Raw genomic sequence first — 14,107 nt, forward strand, 5'->3', positions numbered from 1 at the left:
TCATAGAAATTTAGAGTGTCAGTCCTCTTGTACTTAAGTCGGCATTGTGCCTTTTGTATTAAATTCGGTTGCAATTTCTGTGTTTTATCGTCAACAAGAAGGTCCAAGGGATACAGTAAACCTGAAGTGAGGCATCGGAATCTAAACCTGACCTCACAGGAGAAGTTCGAATCATAGAAAGTGAGAGTGGCCGTCCTCTTGTACTTAAGTCGGCATTGTGCCATTTGTATTAAATTCGGATGCAATTTCTGTGTTTCATCGTCAATAAGAAGGTCCAAGAGATGCAGTAAACCTGAAGTGAAGCATCGGAATCTGAAACTGGACTCACAGGATAGGTTCAAAACAGTGAAAGTGAGAGTGTCAGTATTCTTGTACTTAAGACGGCATTGTGCCTTTTGAATTTAATTCCGATGCGATTTCTGTGTTTCATCTTCAATAAGAAGGTGCAAGGTATACAGTAAACCTGAAGTGAAGCATGGGAATCTAAATCTGACCTCACAGGAGAGGTTCGAATCATAGAAAGTAAGAGTGTCAGTTCTCTTGTACTTAAGTCGGCATTGTGCCATTTGTATTAAATTCGCATGCAATTTCTGTGTTTCGTCGTCAATAAGAAGGTCCAAGGGATACAGTAAACCTGAAGTGAAGCATCGGAATCTAAAACTGGACTCACAGGAGAGATTCAAATCATAGAAAGTGAGAGTGTCAGTCCTCTTTTACTTAAGTCGGCATTGCGCGTTTTAAATTTAATTCCGATGCACTGTCTGTGTTTCATCGTCAATAAGAAGGTCCAAGGGATATAGTAAACCTGAAGTGAAGCATCGGAATCTAGAACTGGTCTCACAGGAGATGTTCAAATCATAGTAAGTGAGAGTGTCAGTCCTCTTGTACTTAAGCCGCCATTGTGATTTTTGTGTTATATTCGGTTGCAATTTCTGTGTTTCATCGTCAATAAGAAGGTCCAAGGGAACCAGTAAATCTGAAGTGAAGCATCGGAATGTAAAACTGGACTCACAGGAGAGGTTCAAATCATAGAAAGTGAGAGTGTTAGTCCTCTTCTACTTAGGTCGGCACTGTGCCTTTTGAATTTAATTCCGATGCAATTTCTGTGTTTCATCGTCAATAAGAACGTCCAAGGGATACACTAAACCTGAAGTGAAGCATCGGAATCTAAAGCTGGACTCACAGGAGAGGTACAAATCATAGAAAGTTAGAGTATCAGTCCTCTTGTACTTAAGTCGGCATTGTGCCTTTTGAATTTAATTCCGGTGATATTTCTGTGGTTCATTGTCAATAAGAAGGTTCAAGGGATACAGTAAACCTGAAGTGAAGCATCGGAATCTAAAACTGGACTCACAGGAGAGGTGCAAATCATAGAAAGTGAGAGTGTCAGTCCTCTTGTACTTAAGTCGCCATTGTGCCTTTTGTACTAAATTTAGATGCAATTTCTGTGTTTCATCGTCAATTAGAAGGTCCAAGGGATAGAGTAAACCTGAAGTAAAGCATCGGAATCTAAAACTGGACTCACAGGAGAGGTTCAAATCATAGAAAGTTAGAGTGTCAGTCCTCTTGTACTTAAGTCGGCATTGTGCCTTTTGTATTAAATTCGGATGCAAACTCTGTGTTTCATCGTCAATAAGAAGGTCCAAGGGATACAGTAAACCTGAAGTGAAGCATCGGAATCTAAAACTGGACTCACAGGAGAGGTTCAAATCATAGAAAGTTAGAGTGTCAGTCCCCTTGTACTTAAGTCGGCATTGTGCCTTTTGAATTTAATTCCGATGCTATTTCTGTGTTTCATTGTCAATAAGAAGGTCCAAGGGATACCGTAAACCTGAAGTGAAGCATCGGAATCTAAAACTGGACTCACAGGAGAGCTTCAAATCATAGAAAGTGAGAGTGTCAGTCCTCTTTTACTTAAGTCGGCATTGTGCATTTTAAATCTTATTTCCGATGCAATATCTGTGTTTCATCGTCAATACGAAGGTCCAAGGGATACAGTAAACCTGAAGAGAAGCATCGGAATATAAAACTGGACTCACAGGAGATGTTCAAATCATAGAAAGTGAGATTGTCAGTCCTCTTGTACTAAAGTCGCCATTGTGATTTTTTATTACCTTCGGACGCAATTTCTGTGTTTCATCGTCAATAAGAAGGTCCAAGGGATACAGTAAACCTGAAGTGAAGCATCGGAATCTAAAACTGGACTCACAGGAGAGGTTCAAATCATAGAGAGTTAGAGTGTCAGTCCTCTTGTCCTTCCGTCAGCATTGTACCTTTTGTATTAAATTCGGATGCCAACTCTGTGTTTCATCGTCAATTAGACGGTCCAAGGGATACAGTAAACCTGAAGTGAAGCATCGGAATCTAAAACTGGACTCACAGGAGAGGTTCAAATCGTAGAAAGTGAGAGTGTCAGTCCTCTTGTACTTAAGACGGCATTGTGCCTTTTGAATTTAATTCCGATGCAATTTCTGTGTTTCATCGTCAATAAGAAGGTGCAAGGTATACAGTAAACCTGAAGTGAAGCATCGGAATCTAAAACTGGACTCACAGGAGAGGTTCGGATCACAGAAAGTGAGAGTGTCAGTCCTCTTGTACTTATGTCGCAATTGTGCCATTTGTATTAAATTCGGATGCAATTTCTGTGTTTCGTCGTCAGTAAGAAGGTCCAAGAGATACAGTAAACCTGAAGTGAAGCATCGGAACCTAAAACTGGACTCACAGGAGAGATTGATATCATAGAAAGTGAGAGTGTCAGTCCTCTTTTACTTAAGTCGGCATTGTGCGTTTTAAATTTAATTCCGATGCAATATCTGTGTTTCGTCGTCAATAAGAAGGTCCAAGGGATACAGTAAACCTGAAGTGAAGCATCTGAATCTAGAACTGGACTCACAGGAGAAACTCAAATCATGGATAGTGAGAGTGTCACTCCTCTTTTACTTAAGTCGGCATTGTGCCTTTTGTATTATATTCGGTTGCAATTTCTGTGTTTCATCGTCAATAAGAAGGTGCAAGGTGTACAGTAAACCTGAAGTGAAGCATCGGAATCTAAAACTGGACTCACAGGAGAGGTTCAAATCATAGAAACTTAGAGTGTCAGTCCTCTTGTACTTAAGTCGGCATTGTGCCTTTTGTATTAAATTCGGATGCAAACTCTGTGTTTCATCGTCAATAAGAAGAACCAAGGGATACAGTAAACCTGAAGTGAAGCATCGGAATCTAAAACTAGACTCACAGTAGGGGTTCATATCATAGAAAGTGAGAGTGTCAGTCCTCTTGTACTTAAGTCGGCATTGTGCCGTTTGTATTAAATTCGGATGCAATTTCTGTGTTTCATCGTCAATAAGAAGGTCCAAGGTATACAGTAAACCTGAAGTGAAGCATGGGAATCTAAAACTGGACTCACAGGAGAGGTTCAAATCATAGAAAGTGAGAGTGTTAGTCCTCTTCTACTTAGGTCGGCACTGTTCCTTTTGAATTTAATTCCGATGCAATTTCTGTGTTTCATCGTCAATAAGAAGATCCAAGGGATACAGTAAACCTGAAGTGAAGCATCGGAATCTAAAACTGGACTCACAGGAGAGGTGCAAATCATAGAAAGTGAGAGTGTCAATCCACTTGTACTTAAGTCGCCATTGTGCCTTTTGTATTAAATTCAGATGCAATTTCTGTATTTCATCGTCAATCAGAAGGTCCAAGGGATACAGTAAACCTGAAGTGAAGAATCGGAATCTAAAACTGGACTCACAAGAGAGGTTCAAATCATAGAAAGTGAGAGTGTCAGTCCTCTTTCACTTAAGTCGGCATTGTGCATTTTAAATTTAATTCCGATGCAATATCTGTGTTTCATCGTCAATACGAAGGTCCAAGGGATACAGTAAACCTGAAGTGAAGCTTCGGAAACTAAAACTGGACTCACAGGAGATGTTAAAATCATAGAAAGTGAGATTTTCAGTCCTCTTGTACTAAAGTCGCCATTGTGATTTTTGTATTAACTTCGGATGCAATTTCTGTGTTTCATCGTCAACAAGAAGGTCCAAGGGATACAGTAAACCTGAAGTGAAGCATCGGAATCTAAAACTGGACTCACAGGAGAGGTTCAAATCGTAGAAAGTTAGAGTGTCAGTCCTCTTGTACTTAAGTCGGCATTGTGCCTTTTGTATTAAATTCGGTTGCAATATCTGTGTTTTATCGTCAACAAGAAAGTCCAAGGGATACAGTAAACCTGAAGTGAGGCATCGGAATCTAAACCTGACCTCACAGGAGAGGTTCGAATCATAGAAAGTGAGAGTGGCAGTCCTCTTGTACTTAAGTCGTCATTGTGCCATTTGTATTAAATTCGGATGCAATTTCTGTGTTTCATCGTCAATAAGAAGGTCCAAGAGATACAGTAAACCTGAAGTGAAGCATCGGAATCTGAAACTGGACTCACAGGATAGGTTCAAAACAGTGAAAGTGAGAGTGTCAGTATTCTTGTACTTAAGACGGCATTGTGCCTTTTGAATTTAATTCCGATGCGATTTCTGTGTTTCATCTTCAATAAGAAGGTGCAAGGTATACAGTAAACCTGAAGTGAAGCATGGGAATCTAAATCAGACCTCACAGGAGAGGTTCGAATCATAGAAAGTAAGAGTGTCAGTCCTCTTGTACTTAAGTCGGCATTGTGCCATTTGTATTAAATTCGGATGCAATTTCTGTGTTTCGTCGTCAATAAGAAGGTCCAAGGGATACAGTAAACCTGAAGTGAAGCATCAGAATCTAAAACTGGACTCACAGGAGAGATTCAAATCATAGAAAGTGAGAGTGTCAGTCCTCTTTTACTTAAGTCGGCATTGTGCGTTTTAAATTTAATTCCGATGCACTGTCTGTGTTTCATCGTCAATAAGAAGGTCCAAGGGATAAAGTAAACCTGAAGTGAAGCATCGGAATCTAGAACTGGACTCACAGGAGATGTTCAAATCATAGAAAGTGGAGGTTCAGTCCTCTTGTACTTAAGCCGCCATTGTGATTTTTGTGTTATATTCGGATGCAATTTCTGTGTTTCATCGTCAATAAGAAGGTCCAAGGGATACAGTAAATCTGAAGTGAAGCATCGGAATCTAAAACTGGACTCACAGGAGAGGTGCAAATCATAGAAAATTAGAGTGTCAGTCCTCTTGTACTTAAGTCGGCATTGTACCTTTTGTATTAAATTCGGATGCAAACTCTGTGTTTCATCGTCAATTGGAAGGTCCAAGGGATACAGTAAACCTGAAGTGAAGCATCGAAATGTAAAACTGGACTAACAGGAGAGGTTCAAATCATAGAAAGTGAGAGTGTTAGTCCTCTTCTACTTAGGTCGGCACTGTGCCTTTTGAATTTAATTCCGATGCAATTTCTGTGTTTCATCGTCAATAAGAACGTCCAAGGGATACACTAAACCTGAAGTGAAGCATCGGAATCTAAAGCTGGACTCACAGGAGAGGTACAAATCATAGAAAGTTAGAGTGTCAGTCCTCTTGTACTTAAGTCGGCATTGTGCCTTTTGAATTTAATTCCGGTGATATTTCTGTGGTTCATTGTCAATAAGAAGGTTCAAGGGATACAGTAAACCTGAAGTGAAGCATCGGAATCTAAAACTGGACTCACAGGAGAGGTTCAAATCATAGAAAGTGAGAGTGTCAGTCCTCTTGTACTTAAGTCGGCATTGTGACATTTGTATTAAATTCGGATGCAATTTCTGTATTTCATCGTCAATAAGAAGGTCCAAGGGATACAGTAAACCTGAGGTGAAGCATCGGCATCTAAAACTTAACTCACAGGAGAGGTTCAAATCATAGAAAGTGAGAGTGTCAGTCCTCTTGTACTTAAGTCACCATTGTGACTTTTGTATTAATTTCGGATGCAATTTCTGTGTTTCATCGTCAATAAGAAGGTCCAACGGATACAGTAAACCTGAAGTGAAGCATCGGAATCTAAAAGTGGACTCACAGGAGAGGTTCAAATCATAGAAAGTGAGAGTGTCAGTCGTCTTGTACTTAAGTCGCCATTGTGCCTTTTGTATTAAATTCGGATGCAGTTTCTGTGTTTAATCGTCAATAAGAAGGTCCAAGGAATACAGTAAACCTGAAGTAAAGCATCGGAATCTAAAACTGGACTAACAGGAGAGGTTCAAATCATAGAAAGTGAGAGTGTCAGTCCTCTTGTACTTAAGTCGGCATTGTGCTTTTTTGAATTTAATTCCGGTGATATTTCTGTGGTTCATTGTCAATAAGAAGGTCCAAGGGATACAGTAAACCTGAGGTGAAGCATCGGCATCTAAAACTTAACTCACAGGAGAGGTTCAAATCATAGAAAGTGAGAGTGTCAGTCCTCTTGTACTTAAGTCACCATTGTGACTTTTGTATTAATTTCGGATGCAATTTCTGTGTTTCATCGTCAATAAGAAGGTCCAACGGATACAGTAAACCTGAAGTGAAGCATCGTAATCTAAAACTGGACTCACAGGAGATGTTCAAATCATAGAAAGTGAGATTGTCGGTCCTCTTGTACTAAAGTCGCCATTGTGATTTTTGTATTAAATTCGGATGCAATTTCTGTGTTTCATCGTCAATAAGAAGGTCCAAGGGATACAGTAAACCTGAAGTGAAGCATCGGAATCTAAAACTGGACTCACAGGAGAGGTGCAAATCATAGAAAGTTAGAGTGTCAGTCCTCTTGTACTTAAGTCGGCATTGTACCTTTTGTATTAAATTCGGATGCAATTTCTGTGTTTCATCGTCAATAAGAAGGTCCAAGGGATACAGTAAACCTGAAGTGAAGCATCGGAATGTAAAACTGGACTCACAGGAGAGGTTCAAATCATAGAAAGTGAGAGTGTCAGTCCCCTTGTACTTAAGTCGGCATTGTGCCTTTTGAATTTAATTCCGATGCAATTTCTGTGTTTAATGGTCGATAAGAAGGTGCAAGGTATACAGTAACCCTGAAGTGAATCATCGGAATCTAAAACTGGACTCACAGGAGAGGTTCAAATCATAGAAAGTGAGAGTGTTAGTCGTCTTCTACTTAGGTCGGCACTGTGCCTTTTGAATTTAATTCCGAAGCAATTTCTGTGTTTCATCGTCAATAAGAACGTCCAAGGGATACAGTAAACCTGAAGTGAAGCATCGGAACCTAAAACTGGACTCACAGGAGAGATTCAAATCATAGAAAGTGAGAGTGTCAGTCGTCTTGTAATTAAGTCGGCATTGTGCCGTTTGTATTAAATTCGGATGCAATTTCTGTGTTTCATCGTCAATAAGAAGGTCCAAGGTATACAGTAAACCTGAAGTGAAGCATGGGAATCTAAAACTGGACTCACAGGAGAGGTTCAAATCATAGAAAGTGAGAGTGTTAGTCCTCTTCTACTTAGGTCGGCACTGTTCCATTTGAATTTAATTCCGATGCAATTTCTGTGTTTCATCGTCAATAAGAAGGTCCAAGGGATACAGTAAACCTGAAGTGAAGCATCGGGATCTAAAACTGGACTCACAGGAGAGGTGCAAATCATAGAAAGTGAGAGTGTCAATCCACTTGTACTTAAGTCGCCATTGTGCCTTTTGTATTCAATTCAGATGCAATTTCTGTGTTTCATCGTCAATCAGAAGTTCCAAGGGATACAGTAAACCTGAAGTAAAGCATCGGAATCTAAAACTGGACTCACAGGAGAGGTTCAAATCATCGAAAGTTAGAGTGTCAGTCCTGTTGTACTTAAGTCGGCATTGTGCCTTTTGTATTAAATTCGGATGCAAACTCTGTGTTTCATCGTCAATAAGAAGATCCAAGGGATACAGTAAACCTGAAGTGAAGCATCGGAATCTAAAACAGGACTCACAGGAGAGGTTCAAATCATAGAAAGTTAGAGTGTCAGTCCCCTTGTACTTAAGTCGGCATTGTGCCTTTTGAATTTAATTCCGATGCTATTTCTGTGTTTCATTGTCAATAAGAGGGTCCAAGGGATACCGTAAACCTGAAGTGAAGCATCGGAAACTAAAACTTGACTCACAAGAGAGGTTCAAATCATAGAAAGTGAGAGTGTCAGTCCTCTTTCACTTAAGTCGGCATTGTGCATTTTAAATTTAATTCCGATGCAATATCTGTGTTTCATCGTCAATACGAAGGTCCAAGGGATACAGTAAACCTGAAGTGAAGCATCGGAAACTAAAACTGGACTCACAGCAGATGTTAAAATCATAGAAAGTGAGATTTTCAGTCCTCTTGTACTAAAGTCGCCATTGTGATTTTTGTATTAACTTCGGATGCAATTTCTGTGTTTCATCGTCAACAAGAAGGTCCAAGGGATACAGTAAACCTGAAGTGAAGCATCGGAATCTAAAACTGGACTCACAGGAGAGGTTCAAATCATAGAAAGTTAGAGTGTCAGCCCTCTTGTACTTAAGTCGGCATTGTGCCTTTTGTATTAAATTCGGTTGCAATTTCTGTGTTTTATCGTCAACAAGTAGGTCCAAGGGATACAGTAAACCTGAAGTGAGGCATCGGAATCTAAACCTGACCTCACAGGAGAGGTTCGAATCATAGAAAGTGAGAGTGGCAGTCCTCTTGTACTTAAGTCGGCATTGTGCCATTTGTATTAAATTCGGATGCAATTTCTGTGTTTCATCGTCAATAAGAAGGTCCAAGAGATACAGTAAACCTGAAGTGAAGCATCGGAATCTGAAACTGGACTCACAGGATAGGTTCAAAACAGTGAAAGTGAGAGTGTCAGTATTCTTGTACTTAAGACGGCATTGTGCCTTTTGAATTTAATTCCGATGCGATTTCTGTGTTTCATCTTCAATAAGAAGGTGCAAGGTATACAGTAAACCTGAAGTGAAGCATGGGAATCTAAATCTGACCTCACAGGAGAGGTTCTAATCATAGAAAGTAAGAGTGTCAGTCCTCTTGTACTTAAGTCGGCATTGTGCCATTTGTATTAAATTCGGATGCAATTTCTGTGTTTCGTCGTCAATAAGAAGGTCCAAGGGATACAGTAAACCTGAAGTGAAGCATCGGAATCTAAAACTGGACTCACAGGAGAGATTCAAATCATAGAAAGTGAGAGTGTCAGTCCTCTTTTACTTAAGTCGGCATTGTGCGTTTAAAATTTAATTCCGATGCACTGTCTGTGTTTCATCGTCAATAAGAAGGTCCAAGGGATAAAGTAAACCTGAAGTGAAGCATCGGAATCTAGAACTGGACTCACAGGAGATGTTCAAATCATAGTAAGTGAGAGTGTCAGTCCTCTTGTACTTAAGCCGCCATTGTGATTTTTGTGTTATATTCGGATGCAATTTCTGTGTTTCATCGTCAATGAGAAGGTCCAAGGGATACAGTAAATCTGAAGTGAAGCATCGGAATCTAAAACTGGACTCACAGGAGAGGTGCAAATCATAGAAAGTTAGAGTGTCAGTCCTCTTGTACTTAAGTCGGCATTGTACCTTTTGTATTAAATTCGGATGCAAACTCTGTGTTTCATCGTCAATTGGAAGGTCCAAGGGATACAGTAAACCTAACGTGAAGCATCGGAATGTAAAACTGGACTCACAGGAGAGGTTCAAATCATAGAAAGTGAGAGTGATAGTCCTCTTCTACTTAGGTCGGCACTGTGCCTTTTGAATTTAATTCCGATGCAATTTCTGTGTTTCATCGTCAATAAGAACGTCCAAGGTATACACTAAACCTGAAGTGAAGCATCCGAATCTAAAGCTGGACTCACAGGAGAGGTACAAATCATAGAAAGTTAGAGTGTCAGTCCTCTTGTACTTAAGTCGGCATTGTGCCTTTTGAATTTAATTCCGGTGATATTTCTGTAGTTCATTGTCAATAAGAAGGTTCAAGGGATACAGTAAACCTGAAGTGAAGCATCGGAATCTAAAACTGGACTCACAGGAGAGGTGCAAATCATAGAAAGTGAGAGTGTCAGTCCTCTTGTACCTAAGTCTCCATTGTGCCTTTTGTATTAAATTTAGATGCAATTTCTGTGTTTCATCGTCAATTAGAAGGTCCAAGGGATAGAGAAAACCTGAAGTAAAGCATCGGAATCTAAAACTGGACTCACAGGAGAGGTTCAAATCATAGAAAGTTAGAGTGTCAGTCCTCTTGTACTTAAGTCGCCATTGTGCCTTTTGTATTAAATTTAGATGCAATTTCTGTGTTTCATCGTCAATTAGAAGGTCCAAGGGATAGAGTAAACCTGAAGTAAAGCATCGGAATCTAAAACTGGACTCACAGGAGAGGTTCAAATCATAGGAAGTTAGAGTGTCAGTCCCCTTGTACTTAAGTCGGCATTGTGCCTTTTGAATTTAATTCCGATGCTATTTCTGTGTTTCATTGTCAATAAGAAAGTCCAAGGGATACCGTAAACCTGAAGTGAAGCATCGGAATCTAAAACTGGACTCACAGGAGAGCTTCAAATCATAGAAAGTGAGAGTGTCAGTCCTCTTTTACTTAAGTCGGCATTGTGCATTTTAAATTTAATTCCGATGCAATAACTGTGTTTCATCGTCAATACGAAGGTCCAAGGGATACAGTAAACCTGAAGTGAAGCATCGGAATATAAAACTGGACTCACAGGAAATGTTCAAATCATAGAAAGTGAGATTGTCAGTCCTATTGTACTAAAGTCGCCATTGTGATTTTTTATTACCTTCGGATGCAATTTCTGTGTTTCATCGTCAATAAGAAGGTACAAGGGATACAGTAAACCTGAAGTGAAGCATCGGAATCTAAAACTGGACTCACAGGAGAGGTTCAAATCATAGAAAGCGAGAGTGTCAGTCCTCTTGTACTTAAGTCGCGATTGTGATTTTTGTATTAAATTCGGATGCTAATCCTGTGTTTCATCGTCAATAAGAAAGTCCAAGGGATACAGTAAACCTGAAGTGAAGCATCGGAATCGAAAACTGGACTCACAGGAGAGGTCGAAATCATAGAAAGTTAGAGTATCAGTCCTCCTGTACTTAAGCCGGCATTGTACCTTTTGTATTAAATTCGGATGCAAACTCTGTGTTTCATCGTCAATTAGAAGGTCCTAGGGATACAGTAAACCTGAAGTGAAGCATCGGAATCTAAAACTGGACTCACAGGAGAGGTTCAAATCATAGAAAGTTAGAGTGTCAGTCCTCTTGTCCTTCCGTCAGCATTTTACCTTTTGTATTAAATTCGGATGCCAACTCTGTGTTTCATCGTCAATTAGACGGTCCAAGGGATACAGTAAACCTGAAGTGAAGCATCGGAATCTAAAACTGGACTCACATGAGAGGTTCAAATCATAGAAAGTGAGAGTGTCAGTCCTCTTGTACTTAAGACGGCATTGTGCCTTTTTAATTTAATTCCGATGCAATTTCTGTGTTTCATCGTCAATAAGAAGGTGCAAGGTATACAGTAAAACTGAAGTGAAGCATCGGAATCTAAATCTGACCTCACAGGAGAGGTTCGGATCACAGAAAGTGAGAGTGTCAGTCCTCTTGTACTTATGTCGCAATTGTGCCATTTGTATTAAATTCGGATGCAATTTCTGTGTTTCGTCGTCAATAAGAAGGTCCAAGAGATACAGTAAACCTGAAGTGAAGCATCGGAATCTAAAACTGGACTCACAGGGGAGGTTCAAATCATAGAAAGTGAGAGTGTCAGTCCTCTTGTACTTAAGTCGACATTGTGCCTTTTGTATTAAATTCGGATGCAATTTCTGTTTTCATCGTCAATAAGAGCGTCCAAGGGATACAGTAAACCTGAAGTAAAGCATCGGAATCTAAAACTGGAATCACAGGAGAGGTTCAAATCATAAAAAGTTAGAGTGTCAGTCCTCTTGTACTTAAGTCGGCATTGTGCCTTTTGAATTTAATTCCGATGCTATTTCTGTGTTTCATTGTCAATAAGAAGGTCCAAGGGATACAGTAAACCTGAAGTGAAGCATCGGAACCTAAAACTGGACTCACAGGAGAGATTGAAATCATAGAAAGTGAGAGTGTCAGTCCTCTTTTACTTAAGTCGGCATTGTGCGTTTTAAATTTAATTCCGATGCAATATCTGTGTTTCATCGTCAATAAGAAGGTCCAAGGGATACAGTAAACCTGAAGTGAAGCATCGGAATCTAGAACTGGACTCACAGGAGAAATTCAAATCATGTATAGTGAGAGTGTCAGTCCTCTTTTACTTAAGTCGGCATTGTGCCTTTTGTATTAAATTCGGTTGCAATTTCTGTGTTTCACCGTCAATAAGAAGGTGCAAGGTAAACAGTAAACCTGAAGTGAAGCATCGGAATCTAAAACTGGACTCACAGGAGAGGTTCAAATCATAGAAACTTAGAGTGTCAGTCCTCTTGTACTTAAGTCGGCATTGTGCCGTTTGTATTAAATTCGGATGCAATTTCTGTGTTTCATCGTCAATAAGAAGGTCCAAGGTATACAGTCAACCTGATGTGAAGCATGGGAATCTAAAACTGGACTCACAGGAGAGGTTCAAATCATAGAAAGTGAGAGTGTTAGTCCTCTTCTACTTAGGTCGGCACTGTTCCTTTTGAATTTAATTCCGATGCAATTTCTGTGTTTCATCGTCAATAAGAAGGTCCAAGGGATACAGTAAACCTGAAGTGAAGCATCGGAATCTAAAACTGGACTCACAGGAGAGGTGCAAATCATAGAAAGTGAGAGTGTCAATCCACTTGTACTTAAGTCGCCATTGTGCCTTTTGTATTAAATTCAGATGCAATTTCTGTGTTTCATCGTCTATCAGAAGGTCCAAGGGATACAGTAAACCTGAAGTAAAGCATCGGAATCTAAAACTGGACTCACAGGAGAGGTTCAAATCATAGAAAGTTAGAGTGTCAGTCCTGTTGTACTTAAGTCGGCATTGTGCCTTTTGTATTAAATTCGGATGCAAACTCTGTGTTTCATCGTCAATAAGAAGATCCAAGGGATACAGTAAACCTGAAGTGAAGCATCGGAATCTAAAACTGGACTCACAGGAGAGGTTCAAATCATAGAAAGTTAGAGTGTCAGTCCCCTTGTACTTAAGTCGGCATTGTGCCTTTTGAATTTAATTCCGATGCTATTTCTGTGTTTCATTGTCAATAAGAGGGTCCAAGGGATACCGTAAACCTGAAGTGAAGCATCGGAATCTAAAACTTGACTCACAAGAGAGGTTCAAATCATAGAAAGTCAGAGTGTCAGTCCTCTTTCACTTAAGTCGGCATTGTGCATTTTAAATTTAATTCCGATGCAATATCTGTGTTTCATCGTCAATACGAAGGTCCAAGGGATACAGTAAACCTGAAGTGAAGCATCGGAAACTAAAACTGGACTCACAGGAGATGTTAAAATCATAGAAAGTGAGATTTTCAGTCCTCTTGTACTAAAGTCGCCATTGTGATTTTTGTATTAACTTCGGATGCAATTTCTGTGTTTCATCGTCAACAAGAAGGTCCAAGGGATACAGTAAACCTGAAGTGAAGCATCGGAATCTAAAACCGGACTCACAGGAGAGGTTCAAATCACAGAGAGTTAGAGTGTCAGTCCTCTTGTACTTAAGTCGGCATTGTGCCTTTTGTATTAAATTCGGTTGCAATTTCTGTGTTTTATCGTCAACAAGAAGGTCCAAGGGACACAGTAAACCTGAAGTGAGGCATCGGAATCTAAACCTGACCTCACAGGAGAGGTTCGAATCATAGAAAGTGAGAGTGGCAGTCCTTTTGTACTTAAGTCGGCATTGTGCCATTTGTATTAAATTCGGATGCAATTTCTGTGTTTCATCGTCAATAAGAAGGTCCAAGAGATACAGTAAACCTGAAGTGAAGCATCGGTATCTGAAACTGGACTCACAGGATAGGTTCAAAACAGTGAAAGTGAGAGTGTCAGTATTCTTGTACTTAAGACGGCATTGTGCCTTTTGAATTTAATTCCGATGCGATTTCTGTGTTTCATCTTCAATAAGAAGGTGCAAGGTATACAGTAAACCTGAAGTGAAGCATGGGAATCTAAATCTGACCTCACAGGAGAGGTTCGAATCATAGAAAGTAAGAGTGTCAGTCCTCTTGTACTTAAGTCGGCATTGTGCCATTTGTATTAAATTCGGATGCAATTTCTGTGTTTCG

The sequence above is a fragment of the Schistocerca serialis genome, unplaced genomic scaffold, assembly GCF_023864345.2.
Source record: "Schistocerca serialis cubense isolate TAMUIC-IGC-003099 unplaced genomic scaffold, iqSchSeri2.2 HiC_scaffold_1417, whole genome shotgun sequence".
Lineage (NCBI taxonomy): Eukaryota > Metazoa > Arthropoda > Insecta > Orthoptera > Acrididae > Schistocerca > Schistocerca serialis.